A 14,334-nucleotide genomic window follows, 5' to 3' on the forward strand; every position below is an offset into this window, starting at 1 on the left:
GTAGTAACTTTACAAAGTCACATCCATCAAAGCGTTCATCTCGCTAAACAAGAGACAATAATAGATTCTCTTCCCCGTGCACAGCAATCTGGCCGAGCCTGCTGCCTGAGGCTGACCTCTGCTCAGCTACAACACACTCTCATTCTCGCAGTGTGACAGGCAGACCTACTGCACACTCTACAGCTTCTTACCAAGTATAGCATATGAGCTGGCAATGATTAAATGTAACATTATAAGGCCGTTTTATCGCAATTTGCAGCAACATCAAGAGAAATATTTAATTACACATCAGCCAGCTGTCAGTACGGATGTTTTTCATAGTTACGTGCACTGCTACGCTGACTCTCATGCTCGCTCAGGAAGGAGGAACAGTAAAATATTAATCCTGAGCAGTTTTTAAGCAGTTTCCCTCAACAGACTGTGTCACCACACTAAATCCAACCCCTATATGTCCATCCCTCTTCGCCTATAGTCAGCGTATTAGTCAGTAAGACTGTGGGGGTTTAGGCTGGAAAACAGCCTGCCTGAAGAGGAGCTACAAAAGAAGTGATGTTTACACAGCCGGCACAGACACGAGAAGTTTTAGATGAATAAATAATGCCTGGGATTAAGTCCCTCGCTATTTTTAGTTCCTCATACCCTGTGATTAGACCCCGTTCTTCTCCTGACTTTTTTTTGAACTGTTATCCTAAAGCTTAACATGCTGTAGCTGCCATGGAAACTGCACCATTGTTATGAAGGCAGCTACAGTATATAGTGGAGGAGGGGAACCGAGTAGGAAACATTCAACTGCAGTTGTATGTTTGTTTGTTTTTCTAATAAAAATAAAAATGTGATTACATGACATGTAGTCGCAGTATTACGCAGTGCAAAACTATCAAGGTATACGTTTAATCCCAACTAAGCAAAGCAATGATGGAAATAGCCCTCATCATCACATTAAACCAGGTGCACAGAAGGTCATGCATTTATGAGTGTAGACGAGGTGAAGCACGACACTGATATCAGCAGTTGGTTTTCAAAAAGCTACAATATTTCTTTTTCTTCCTAAGCAGCAGCAGTGAAGAGAGAGACAGAGAGAGAAATGGAGGGAAAAGGGAGAGGGGAGACTGATCTAATGAGACAGTGTGATCACAGCGTCCTTTCAGATCTCACAAACATCCCAGGCAAATCTTCCGTCTTTCCCGCTGATCCGAGCGCCCCGTCTTCTCACCAAGGCTTCCTGCTTTTATGTTTCACAAACCAGACAGAAAACTCACCAGCGTAGACTTTTACTTTGTAGATAATTTGCAACAGAAACTGTCAAGGTCTTGTGCTACAAGTGTGAGCATGTACATAAAAACCAGGATGACTTGGATGGTGCACAAAATGTTACAGTCTGGGGGGTTTCTGGAAGCCAGAAACCCATCTTATCCCTTTATTCAAAAAAGAACATCTACGAATGATTTACTAAACATAAATCACATTTAAGGCCCTATATTAATGGTACATGTTATTTCAGAGGGTAATCTTTCTGAAGGTGAAGTGAAACAGTTCACTTCACAGACAAGTGAACTGTCCAATTGTAGCTAAGCGACTAACCAGGCTTGGCAAGTATTTCAGCTTTGAATTTTTACACATGCCACAGATCTGTGCATTGTACTCTAGCCATGGTACAGATTTTGCAGTGTGCTTCTCTATTTTTAACCTTTCCAAAAGTGAAATAAGTAGATTACTTCGTTAAGTAGTAACCTAGTGTTACATTCAAGGCCAAGGAGCATTGTCTAACAGATCTGGCAGATGATTATAAATGCCGTCTTAAAGCCCTAGAGTCGAATTTTCAGTTGGAAGAGCTCTTTGTTTCTACATAGTACTGTTAGAAATAAAACAAAATAAATCTGCTGCTGGCTCATCACTGTATATTTTATAAGGCTACAGAAGTAGGGGGTCCACTGGGTCATCAAGGCTTACTTAGACTCTTTGCCCTAACATCATAATTTAGGAATTCCATATTTTCTGGTACTTGGAAAAGAATTCCAGTACTACGTGTTTCAGAAAAAGGCCCCTTTCCCACTCGGAGCCAGTGGGGATATGTTTAAGCTAACATGAGAGGCCCACCACTCTAACGACAGTTGGTTTACTGGTGCATCCTCAGTGTTAAATGAAACTCATCATTTAGAATTATACAAAGCACACGTGTGTTTGTTCATTCTTTGTAATCACCTAAGCAGGATTATGATGAGTCTCAAGCCGATAAACTCAGCATGGACCAGTATATCATCCAAATGTTGGATCGGTCATAAGAAACTTCATGTGTGACATCAAAGACTGGAAAGTTGAGATAGCAGGATGAGAAAGGTGTATATCCTTCACGAGGAAAAACAAGGACTTCAGTATCACAATCATTCAGTCCTAACAGAGTTTCAGAAAGTATCCACAACATAACAAGGATTTTTATATCATTCAGCTATACTGTTACTGGCAAAGTCCAAGTAGTACTTCACATCAAAGCCCTTTTAAGCAAACCACCTTCTCTGTTATTAACCATGTTTAATGTGCAGTGGCAACAAAAACAAGCCTTTCTATAAAACGAGGCCCATAAAATGGGCTCCACTTTGCCAAATATGAGACAGATTGAGCAGCTTTTCAGAAGGGTCAATCACAACAACAGAACACCCAGCTATTTACAGCAATTAGCGCACTTGACAGAAAGCTGTAGAGAATGGCTGGCAGGCAGTGCTGGCAAAAGCTTTGGGGATGATCTGAAGAACAGACTGTTTTGGGGGAAGTACGACTTTTGGACGTCACGTTCTAATTAAGAACTGATCTCGACCGTGCGTAAATAAGCTCCGCAATTTGATCCATTGGAAAGGTCAAACATTAGAAAATCACATTGTCAAACCCTACGCAATGACCTATTTTTTGTATTTCACCATTCATTACACAACTGTTGCTATTGATCTCTGTGGTGTTTCTAATTAGACTAAGTGAAGGTGAGAATGGATTGGTGGCTTCGGTGCATGATCTTTACTTGCCCTTTACAGGTCAACACACACATTATCTATCTTCTAAGTAGGAATTCTACTCAGGTTGTGAAAAGTGTTTCATCTTCTTGATTTCTTGTAACAGAAGAGGGAGTTCGCCTTGTAATCGGAAGGTTGCCGGTTCGAGCCCCGGCTTGGACAGTCTCGGTCATTGTGTCCTTGGGCAAGACACTTCACCCGTTGCGTACTGGTGGTGGTCAGAGGGCCCGGTGGCGCCAGTGTACACTACACTAATATAGATGTCTTTGAACTTAATGTTACAACTTATAATACTTATCTTATTTGAGTTACGTCATAAAAAAAAACATTAATTTTAAGAGTTTGATCCAACTTCGAGAGGAGTCCTCCAGGAATAACATGGTAAAAAAATAAACATGTAAAAACCCATGCAAACAGATTAACAAAGGAAACATACAGTACTGTGAAAAATATTCACCCTTTCCTAATTTCTCACTTATTTCACAATCTAAAGAAACTTAACAGATGAGAGACAACGTTACTGTCATCCATCTATCTGGATTTAAAAAAAAAAAAATACTTCTAAGGCTTCAGGACTTCAGCAAACAAGAGTGAGAACCATTATCCAAAACTGGAGAAAACTTAGCAGTGTTAAATCCTCCTAAGGATGGCCAGCCTAGCAAAAACTACTCTAAGAGTGCATCAACCACTCACCTAGGAGGTCACAAAAGAACCCAGAACACCATCTAAAAAACTACAAGCCTAGCTTTTTCTTGGTTAAGGTGAGTGTTCATGACTTGACAATAAGGAAGAGACTGGGCAAAAAATGGCATCTACAATTTAGTTCCAAGACTAAAAGTATTGCTTAAGAAAAAGAATACAAACACATTTGCCAAAAAACCTTTTTGATGATCCCCAGGAATTCGGACAAAATATTCTCTGCATTGACACGACAAAAGTTGAATTTTTTTGGAACGTGCGGCCCTCTATATCTGGCATTAACACAACATTTTACAAACGAACATCATACCAACAAAGTCAAAGTCAAAGTAAACTTTATTGTCATCTCTGCTATATACAGTACAGTATATAGAGAGACGAGACAAATATGGTGGTGGTAGTGTGATGGTCAGGAGCTGCTTTGTTGCTTCAGGACGCGGACAACTTGCTATAACTGATGGAACCATGAGTTTTGCTCTCTTTCTAAAGGAGAATGTCTGGCTATGAGTTTCTGTTCTAAAGTTCAAGTACACTTCAGATGACAATGATCTGAAACACACTTACAAGTCTACCTCTGATTTGGCCGTTCAACCACTTTTATTTTAGAGCCATTAAAAGTCCAGGCTCAAAAACTCCAGAAATATCCAGTGTGGCTAAATTATATAAAATTCTGCAACTAAGTAAGTTGCAAGTTATCACAAATGTTTGACTACAGTTTTTTCTGCCCATAGTGGCACGATTAGTTATTAGTTTTAGAGGGCAATTACTTTTTACACAGGGCCAGGTAGGTTTGGAATCTAATGAAATCATATAAAAACTGCATTTTGTATTTATTCAAGTTATCCTTGTTAAAAAAATATTAATATTTTTTTTAAATCAGAAACAGAGCACATGCTTTTTTTCCCACAGCAAACTAAGGTGCACATGGATCAGAAAGAATTAGAAAACCTTTTAAACCTTTGGACTCAGATTAGGAATCTGTGAGTTCTATTTGGGTGGCTGTAGCTCAGGTGGCAGAGCAGGTCAGCCACTAATCGATCGAACCAGTCGGTGGTTCGATCCCAGGCTGTCTCCTGGCTGCATGCCAAATATCCTTGGGCAAGATACTAACCCCATGTTTGCCTACTGGTGGTGGTCAGAGGGCCCGGTGGCGCCAGTGTCCGGCAGCCTCGCCTCTGTCAGTGCGCCCCAGGGTGGCTGTGGCTACAATGTAGCTTGCCATCACCAGTGTGTGAATGTGTGAATGACTGAATGTAGTGTGAAGTGCTTTGGGGTCCTTAGGGACTGAATAAAGCGCTATACAAATGCAGGCCATTTACCATGACCTTTGCCCTATATATTAACGATTCATCCGAATAACTAGCATACTCATGACACATGATAGGTTTTTGTTTATCATTTATAATCCCACTGTTGATATTAAGAGTCCAAAAAGCTATTTGCTAACTATTTTCTAAACAAGAGTCCAAAACCAATGTTGATACACAATAAATCTGAGAAATCTTGACAATAAAGAACATTTTGCATTAATAAATTGTCTTTTATCCGAATTTTGGCATGATAATTATTATAGTATGTATACAGTCTTAAATTAGTAATATCCATTGCTACACAGCACATGCATGATGCAAGAAGGACAGTGCATACTGCTGTCATATCAATATATTGGCATAAAACCTGTTGTTTTGCAAAGTGCAACCAAGGCCATCATCCACCCTGAGGCATCCTCTGAAGAGAGTGTTGTGTCAGCAGCGATGTGGCACAGGCGGATGCAGCTACATGTGCTGCCCGGGCAATTGGGGCATTGGTCCACACAAACACACATGCGCACACAGAGCTGTCACCCTATGTCAGCAGAGGCGTCTCACTTTTGTGTTGGGTTTGTTTGTGACTAAAGCTGCACTGACCTCCTAATTCTAACCTAACAGTGATAGAAGAGGATGTTAGAGCCACTTCTATACTGAAGTTTAAACTTATCAGCAAAGAGCATTTTCCCAGCATTTCCTTTAGCTTCTCCTGAAAAAAACAACAACAACTATATCTCAGTGACCAGACATGAAATAGGGCTAAAATATAACCTGTTTACCTACATCAGGAATCCACAACATTGAAAAGTGCAAGGACGGCTGTCATTGGCTGTATATGTGTTCTATAGTTTAAATAGAGGAACAATGGTCAGCATTTTCAAACCGTCTCTCCAGAAAAAAGCCTTCACAGCTAGAGCAGGGCGATATGACCAAAAATATTTATCACGATATACATTTGAAAATTTGCGATAACGATACAACTGACAATATAATTGACACTAGACAAAACACTGCAAAAAAAAAAAAACCCATCAATGTATTTTCACTTAAACAAGCAGCGTTTTTTTTGTGCATTAAAGTTATATAAAAAGTTAACAGTGCAAATACAAATTCCTTGCTGACAGTTTAACCAAAAGGCATTTCCAGTGGAAATTGGCCGACATATCCTCAGCATAACCATGTATAATATCCACAAAACTTAAAAAGAGGTTATACACACACAATACGGTAATATTATGTTGAAGCACAGTACGAATCACTCCGCGAGGCTCCTGCCTACGATAGCCGTAATGCTCCGACAATCCATCAAGCGGTGCGGGTTCGTAGCTTAGTCGTACTAAAACAGTTGACAGATTTTCGAGCGCCGTGTACGACATAAAATCATTTCGAGGTCAGTAAACACAACCAGAATTCATACATAAGGCACACAGGATTATAAGCTGCACTGTCGATTTTCAGAAAAATCAAAGGATTGATTTTAAGTGTGCCGTATTTTCCAAACAACACGGTAATAACGACGGCCATCTAGCATGCTCTACCAAAAATAGTGCTTTGTTGTGTATCTGACGGACGAAAGCTAAACCAGTCCCACACCACTGAAGCTGCAGCATTTTTACAAACCAATTCTGGTTCATCTGTTTCCTTCAACGATCCGCTTTCGTCCTCCTCATTCTCCGTCGCCGCCATGTGCGTATAAAAACAAAGGCACTGCACATGCGCGTTTTACCCATATTCTATCGCGATATTTTATTTTCTTATCGTTGCCCAACATTATACCGGTGTTACTGTGAATGGTATGATATGGCCCAGCCCTACTCACAGCAAAAGAGAAAAATAACATCCATGGCACAGCTGCACATCTCCAGTTTTCAAAGTGCCAGAAATGGACACATTAGAGCCTAATCTGACACCAGAAAAATGCGAGTGTGTGGATTTTTCTCTTTGTGAAAACAGCTATTAGCTACAAATAACAATATGAGGGAGGTGAGGGTGAACCACAATACCAAACAGTGTACTATAAAGCCCCACAAAGGCAAGGAGAGCAGCAGATTAAGAGAATTAAGTATTTTCATCATTAGTAAGGATACACTGATCAACAGTTCTGACTACAACAAAAAAGGGCAATCTAAGCAGCTGAATTTATTCAGTTCAATTCTGTGTCTGCAGCAGAGCAACATTTGTTGCTAACCCCTTGGCACCCCCCATTTGCTAGGGATAAATGTGTATTCCTAGAATGGTTGGCATGTGGTTGCTGGAACTTGGTCACATGATCGCAAAGAGTACTGCACCAAAAACCACCTTATAATCATCTTGGTTGCTAGGAGATGGCAAATAACCACCAAGTGGTCATGAAAGCTGAAGATCTGCAATGAAACCCAGGAACAATTTTTTTGTTTTTGTGCTGCACCACAAACCTCTTTGTGATCTATTTTGCCTAGCACCAGAGCAAATTTCCTAGTTACCAAAGCAATCCCAAGCAGAACTTCCATACAGTACTATATAGCTTTGTAACCACTTTCACATAGTGACAACAAACAACCTCCAGCAGTTGGCAGTTGCCAACTACCAAAAACAATGGAAGTATTCAATAAAGAGTCTCACATTGAAATAGTAGTAGTCTAAAAACCTTTTGAGTTCTTGAAGGTTCAATGAATATTTTTTCAAGAACATTAGTTGTATAATGGATGTCAAAGCTCTTCTCTTTCCCTTTGAGAATTGGGACAGATCACAAATCTACAGTGGATTTAACTGTTAAAAATTAGAATGTTTTAATTGAACGTTTAGGATTTTCTAATACTTCCACCTTGCTGCCATACGTAGATGCAACTGTGCCAAGTTGCCAAGTACAGCCACAGCGAGGCCTCCTCAACCAAACCCTTCTCAATGGTGGCCACTGAAACACCAGTCAAACTGCATCTGAACCTTTCACTCTTTGACAGCTTCTTCATTTACCAATCAGCAGAATGAATTCGTCACATGGTTGATGTCTGACAAACTGTTTTGAGATGCTGTGCCCGTTTCTGGGACAGTAAGCATCTCACGCTATAATTACAGAGAAAAACGAAGCAGCGGATTCTATTGTATGGTCTGATACACTGATAGGGTCATTGACCTGTGGATTTGATGGATGCCTTGGGAATTACAAAAAAGCCTTTGTCTCCATAGCAAACCATCCATCTCATCGACTGTTCCCTTCCCATCTAATCAGTATGGTTAAGCTGGCAGCAGGAGAGATGACACTGATGAACCCCCGTCCTTTCTCATAGAGTCAGGCAGTGGCATGCTATGAAGTTTTGTTGCCACCCCACTGCCTTGCATCAGGCAGGGCTGCTGTGAAAACAGGCGTGAAGAGGTTGAGGTCAGAACAGTCTAACACAACCCTCTGTTCCTATTATCATCTGCTGTCCTCTGCATCTCAGCAAAACATCCCTGCCATTTCATATGCCCTCCACAGCCAGGTGGGAAAAGAACTGACTGACATGTTTTAATGGCAGAAAGATAAAAGTAGCAGCAGCTAAATGGCAGCAAGCCATAGGTCACAGTAAAGGGCAACAGGCTTTACAGAAGTAGCGGCTTGGACTACACTCTTATAGGTCACTGGTCAATACATAGGAATAATGAATGACTTGCATTTTGCACAGAGAATTACTGCTTCCAACCTCAAATAGGCAAAACCCATAATCAATGGGAATTGCATTCAGCACCTGGTGGTAAAACTGTTAGCGACAGGTGACAGTTAGCTGTTGTCGTCTCTCTCTTGCAGCAGAGAGTCAAAATTCCAACTTTAAAAGTGGGCCCATCTTCATCAAAACTTCATCCATCTTCGAGCACAAATTTAAGGCAGACAGCAGATGTGTTCACACATTGCAACTTCAAAACAACATGTGGTCCTTTACTTTCAGTCTTAAACTATGAAATTGTAGAAGGGCCGGAGCATAAGTCTCACTGAAACATTCTGGGCATTCCCCTTTACGAATTTCTGGTAGAGAGCAGAACTCGTGGTTCCATCAATTATGGCAAGTTGTCCAGGTCATGAAGCAGCAAAGTATCCCTAGATCAGACTACCACCACCATGTTTAACTGTTGGTGTGATGTTATTTTTATAAAATTCTTTGTTAGTTTCATGTCAGATGTAACATAAAGCTTCCAAAAAATGAAACAGATCTCAGACACTCTTCCATGGATGGCAATTTTGTCCACCCTCTTTCTTATTGTTGAATCATGAACATTCACCTTTAACAGAGGCATGAGAGGTCAGAAATTTTTTTGACGTTGTTCTGGGTTCTTTTGTGAATTCCTGGATGACTTGTTGATGCATACTTGGGATAATTTTGGTAGGCTGGCCACTCCTGAGAAGGTTTACCTCAGTTCAAAGCTTTCCGTTTATGGATCATTGCTCTCATCTTGGTTTGCGGGATACTCAAACCCTAATAGATTTGTAATCCTTTCCAAACTGAGAGGGGGGGTGCTGCTATTGAATTTTTTTTTCCAAATTTTGTTTTTTCCATCTCCAAAACATAGGGTTAGGGTTATTAAATCTAAAAGAAGCTAACAAAGTGTCTCCAGCAGGATAACTATCACTTGTCATGGCTGCCCTTCTCTGAGTCAAGTTCTGCTAGAGGTTTCTTCCTGTTAAAAGGGAGTTCTTTCTTCCCGCCGTTGCCAAAAGGTTTGTTATAAAGGAATGTCTGATTGTTGGTGTTTTCTCTTTAAGGTTGTAGGTTCTTTATCTTCCGATATAAAATGCTTTGAAGCAACTATATAAATAAAAATAAACTGAAATTAAACAAGCTGATCATTTTCAAAATTAGATTCATCAGTTTTGTGGATACAGTCATTTCTAAATGCATTGATTTTTTTGTCAAGATTTTGTCAGTTACTTATAACACTCTGAGTTGATTTCTTTGCAAAGTGCTGCATAAATAAAGTCTGATTGATCATTAGCGTACTTAATATTCTGATGAACATGTCATTTGTGAGTGTATATATATGTTTTTTATCATAAACATTTTTATAACAATTATTATTTAAATGTATTTGTGACTGGTGTGGTTTGTGGCTCAGCTGCAGGGAAGGAGTGGAGCAGCGGGTTCAGAGTGTGGTGTCAGGGAAGGTTGGTTTTCACAGCCAGCAAGCATCATCTAAACATGCCTTCCCTATTTCAGTAGCGTCCAGGCCGCAGAGGAGGAGAGAGCTGCTGGAGCAAAGAACCGGTGCAAAGTCGGAGCAGTGAGCACTGCAAAGTGTTGAAGCCACAGAAACACTGTGAATATAATAAAAAGCAAAACGTGAGCTTCTGAGTCGCGTCGGGTCCTTTCGGTTACAGTATTGTTACTTACATATTAAAATATCTGTATAACCCAATAAGAAAACAATATCTCCAAAAAATCAAAGAGCCATGATGTCATTACTCCATTATGGTATTGGTGTGTGTGTCTATCGTTATCATTCAGTTTTAATAATGCATCGGATTAGTTTAGTGGCTCCGTTGTTAGCTTTCTCCTGCTGTTTGCCATTTACAACCTCTGAGTTTCATCTTCTTTACTGCAAGATGATAAATGCCACCACTATAAGTTATTAAATAGTGACTCTAGTTCAGGGGTGGGTAACTCCAGGCCTCGAGGGCCGGTGTCCCTGCAGGTTTTAGATGTGTCCTTGAACCAACACAGCTGATTTAAATGGCTAAATTAGGTCCTCAACATGTCCTGAAGTTCCCCACAGGCCTGGTAACGAACTAATCATGTGATTCAGGTGTGTTGACCCAAGGTGAGATCTAAAACCTGCAGGACACCGGCCCTCGGGGCCTGGAATTGCCCACCCCTGCACTAGTGGGTTAAATTGGTGGATGAACCTTTTAGAATAACAGCAATTTTTAATCTAACTTTTAATCTCATAAAAGTATTGCAATAGTTTAGCAGTATGGCTAAGTATGACATTTTCTCCCAACTCTAAAACAATCTGTGGTATTAGCAGCAGGACTACCTCGTTAGACTAACTAATTACATTTAAAAAAAAACCTAAACACTAGAACTACCGACAATGGTGCATTTTAGCTTGATAAATGGCTTATAGCTAACCTCCATACTGTAAATTTGTTATGCGTAATCTATAATAAATTAGTCATTAAAGTTGCTGTTGAGAATCAATCTAAAGTGTGTTTTTAGTGCTCAAGTGGAAAATTGCTATATAAAAACCAGTCCACTTATCATATATTGTAAACTAATCCCTCCAATCTTTTTGCCAACAAAATGTTCAAGTTTTGAGAATTATTACAGAATTTTGCTCAACACAACACATCAGCTTTTAATATCTTTGGTCTAAAGATCATCAGTGTTGCTTAAACTTCGATATACGCTAGTTCTTACTCAGTCTTGGCTTTTAATGAGAGGAACTGTTAGATAAGAGCTGAAGATAAGCTGCTCAGCAAAGTGGAGGCCACTGAAGATTAAACAGTTTTATAGGTAGAGCAGTCACCTGATTACTGATAACATTGGCATGCTTGGTCCTTGTAAAAGATAAAATTATGCTGACTGGAACTGTTCAGGAAGTTACTGATAAAGGACTGAGCAACAAACCACATCTGGCACTTCTGGGACTGCGAAATCACAACGGGTGGGAGGAGAGCATGGTGTGATGCTATCATCTGTCGGCCATCATCAATGTTAAAACAAAGTTACGTGAAGACTGATTCTCAAGAAAGACCAGGATGCAGTACAATCCTTCCAGTCCTGCATTGTATAATGCTTACACAAGTACATTTAAAAAGCTTCGAAACTTTTATGTTTTTGTATTTTACCAACATCAGAGCTGGTATGATCACTATTTAAGAAAGATTTGTTTTAATGTAACAAAATGGTCAATTCATTTAAAGCTAAATGTAAGCCAACAACATATGTTAAAAGCAACACCTCTTATGTAACCAGCTTTACAAAGCTGTTGTTTTGGTTTTGCTGTTCATTTGTTTTGGTTTATTCGCACTGCTCTCATTGATACTGTGTTTAGCAAAAAGTAGACCCTGACTGATTTATTGGCAGTCCGATATTATTGGGTGATCTTAGCTATTTGGTGATCTATTGGCACCAGCATTCAACAAATTACCAGAGGGTATTCTGCAACTTCCTAGGTGGCAACACATGTTTGGAATATCACAAGCACAATAACTATCTGCTCTGACCAGAGTTGGCAGAGCATGAACAAGAATAAAAGTATCTTGTTTAGGCCAAGTTACTAGTAGCTCATAACCTAAGATAGATGCTGTTCATTACCCAGGTTTCTGTCATAAAATGGAATTCATTTGCCATTTAGGTTAAAGCCCAATGTATATAGGATTTTTAAGATCAATGTCAGTAACAATATTTGGTGATTTTAAAAATCCAAAATATTCTAATATATCAGCCAGGTTTTGGTTTTTTTGCTCTTTTAGACACACAAAACATAAACAGATTTCCTTAACATTTGTTATGTGTACTATACTCTTTGACGCTCTCCATTCAGCTGGTTGTTGCGTTTATGTATGAGTTGCAAACGTATGTTTTCCTAATACTGCTGAGTGCCCTCTGGTGGAAAACTGTACAACATAAAATGTTCCCTTATTAGCAAATAGATCAGCAAATAGTTAACATCAGTCAATAGTACTGGCCTACCAATAAAAATCAGATCGGCTCTATTTTTTGTTTTAAACCGAGAATTACGCAACTGTTACCCACTTCCAAATTTCTGGTATCATACTGGGAGTTGAATGAAACCTAAATAGCCCCACTAAGTAATGACAACATTCTTCAAATAGCTAGAAACACAACTTTAGATAAATGCTAATCTTGCTGAGGCAGTTGTTTGCCAGCACTGCTGTGACTATACAGTATAAAAGGTTACAATAGGTCTTTTTTTTAACATCAAAAGGATTCCTTTTGTAGAAGAACGAATAAGTTACAATAAACACGACCAAAACTCAAAAATAAATGAATAAAAAATAATAACAACACGGGCAGGGTTTGGTAATCTTTACAAAAGCGCTATTTTACAACAATTTCTGACATAAAAAACAAAAAAGTACGGAGCCTTGAGACATAATGGAGCGTTATAATACCTGCTTATTAAGCCATGTCTATTGTCTCAAAAAAAGTTTAACTGCTGTAACAAATTTTCCGATGTTGGAATAAATAAAGTACATGCTGTCTAATTCAGTTCAGTTTCATTTATACAGTGTCAAATGACAACAACAGTTGCCTCAAAGACCTTTATACTCTAAGGTCTAATCTTATCTTAATGAAGTCGCCACCGCCTATTAAGTATAAATTAACCTATTCGTATATATTAATATTCTACCACATGTGACTATTCTGCAGTTGGCTGGTCTGGTTAGGAGGATTATTTAACACTTTATACAATTATTAACTATAATCTCTGCAATATTTGATTATTTTAAGAAAAAATGTGTTGGCCCACATTGAAATAGAGTAACTAGAAAGCTCTGCGGGCCACTTTGAGCCTTACCTGTCCAAGAACAAATAAAATTAAAAGCATTCCATTTCATATCAAATAGCAGCCCAACAGCTTTGAATATAGTCAATTTTAATTTAATGAAGACAAACTATATATGTGTCTACATCCACTGCTATTGAGGTTCAGCAAAATCAAGAGTTTAATTTTCACATTCCTTTAGTGGTTTTGTCAAAAACAAAGGGAGCCACTGGTTTGAGACCGCATTGCCCACACAGCGTGATTGACAGGTATCACTGCATCACAGAGACCAAAAAAAAAGAACTGAGGCTGATTCTCGAACATGACCTCATGGTGATGTAATTAACACAGGGTGAAATCATAAATTGAAACCAAGTGCCTCGGAGCTAAAATGACTATGAAAAATAGCAAGGCTCTGCTAACACCCAGGCCGACCCCGGACTGCAATTTCTTTACCTGACATTGTACAACTAAGATTCACTACAGAGCTCGTGCAAGACGATGCAACACAGAGAGGCAGGCAGACAGGGTTTTAAATCCTGAGCTGTTTTTGGGAACATGTTTAGCTTCACCAAAGCATAAAGACTGAGGCTTGTTCAAGGCCCTTTGCTCACTAGGGGGTCTGAAACTCATATGAATGTGAAATGACGGTGTGCTGAGGATAAGGACAAACATAGCAAGGCTATTAAGAGTTTAGTAGATTAAAGGGTTTAACAGTGTCACCTGTTAATATATAACAGGCAGGTATGAAGCATTATAAAAGATTAATTTTAGTGAAGGTTTAGAGTCTCCAGATTCTTGTAGTGATGTTTGTGGTAGATTATGTATCTGTATCCTTATGAAAAAAAGGTGTCCTTTAAAATGAA

The 14,334-nt window shown here is 39.3% G+C and overlaps 1 protein-coding gene and 1 long non-coding RNA gene across 2 annotated transcripts in view; one reads left to right on the plus strand and one right to left on the minus strand.

Annotated features, from left to right (window-relative positions):
* The window catches only part of pkib (protein kinase (cAMP-dependent, catalytic) inhibitor beta), a 28,262-nt gene that overhangs the window by 13,170 nt on the left and 758 nt on the right, over positions 1-14,334 (minus strand). The window lies entirely within an intron of this gene.
* Positions 4,566-5,963, plus strand: LOC146493626 (uncharacterized). Its single transcript, XR_014872147.1, has 2 exons — positions 4,566-4,685; positions 5,012-5,963. It is a non-coding gene; the product is annotated as an uncharacterized LOC146493626 (long non-coding RNA).

Source organism: Neolamprologus multifasciatus, chromosome 22, assembly GCF_963576455.1.
Source record: "Neolamprologus multifasciatus chromosome 22, fNeoMul1.2, whole genome shotgun sequence".
In the NCBI taxonomy this organism is placed as follows: Eukaryota; Metazoa; Chordata; class Actinopteri; order Cichliformes; family Cichlidae; genus Neolamprologus; species Neolamprologus multifasciatus.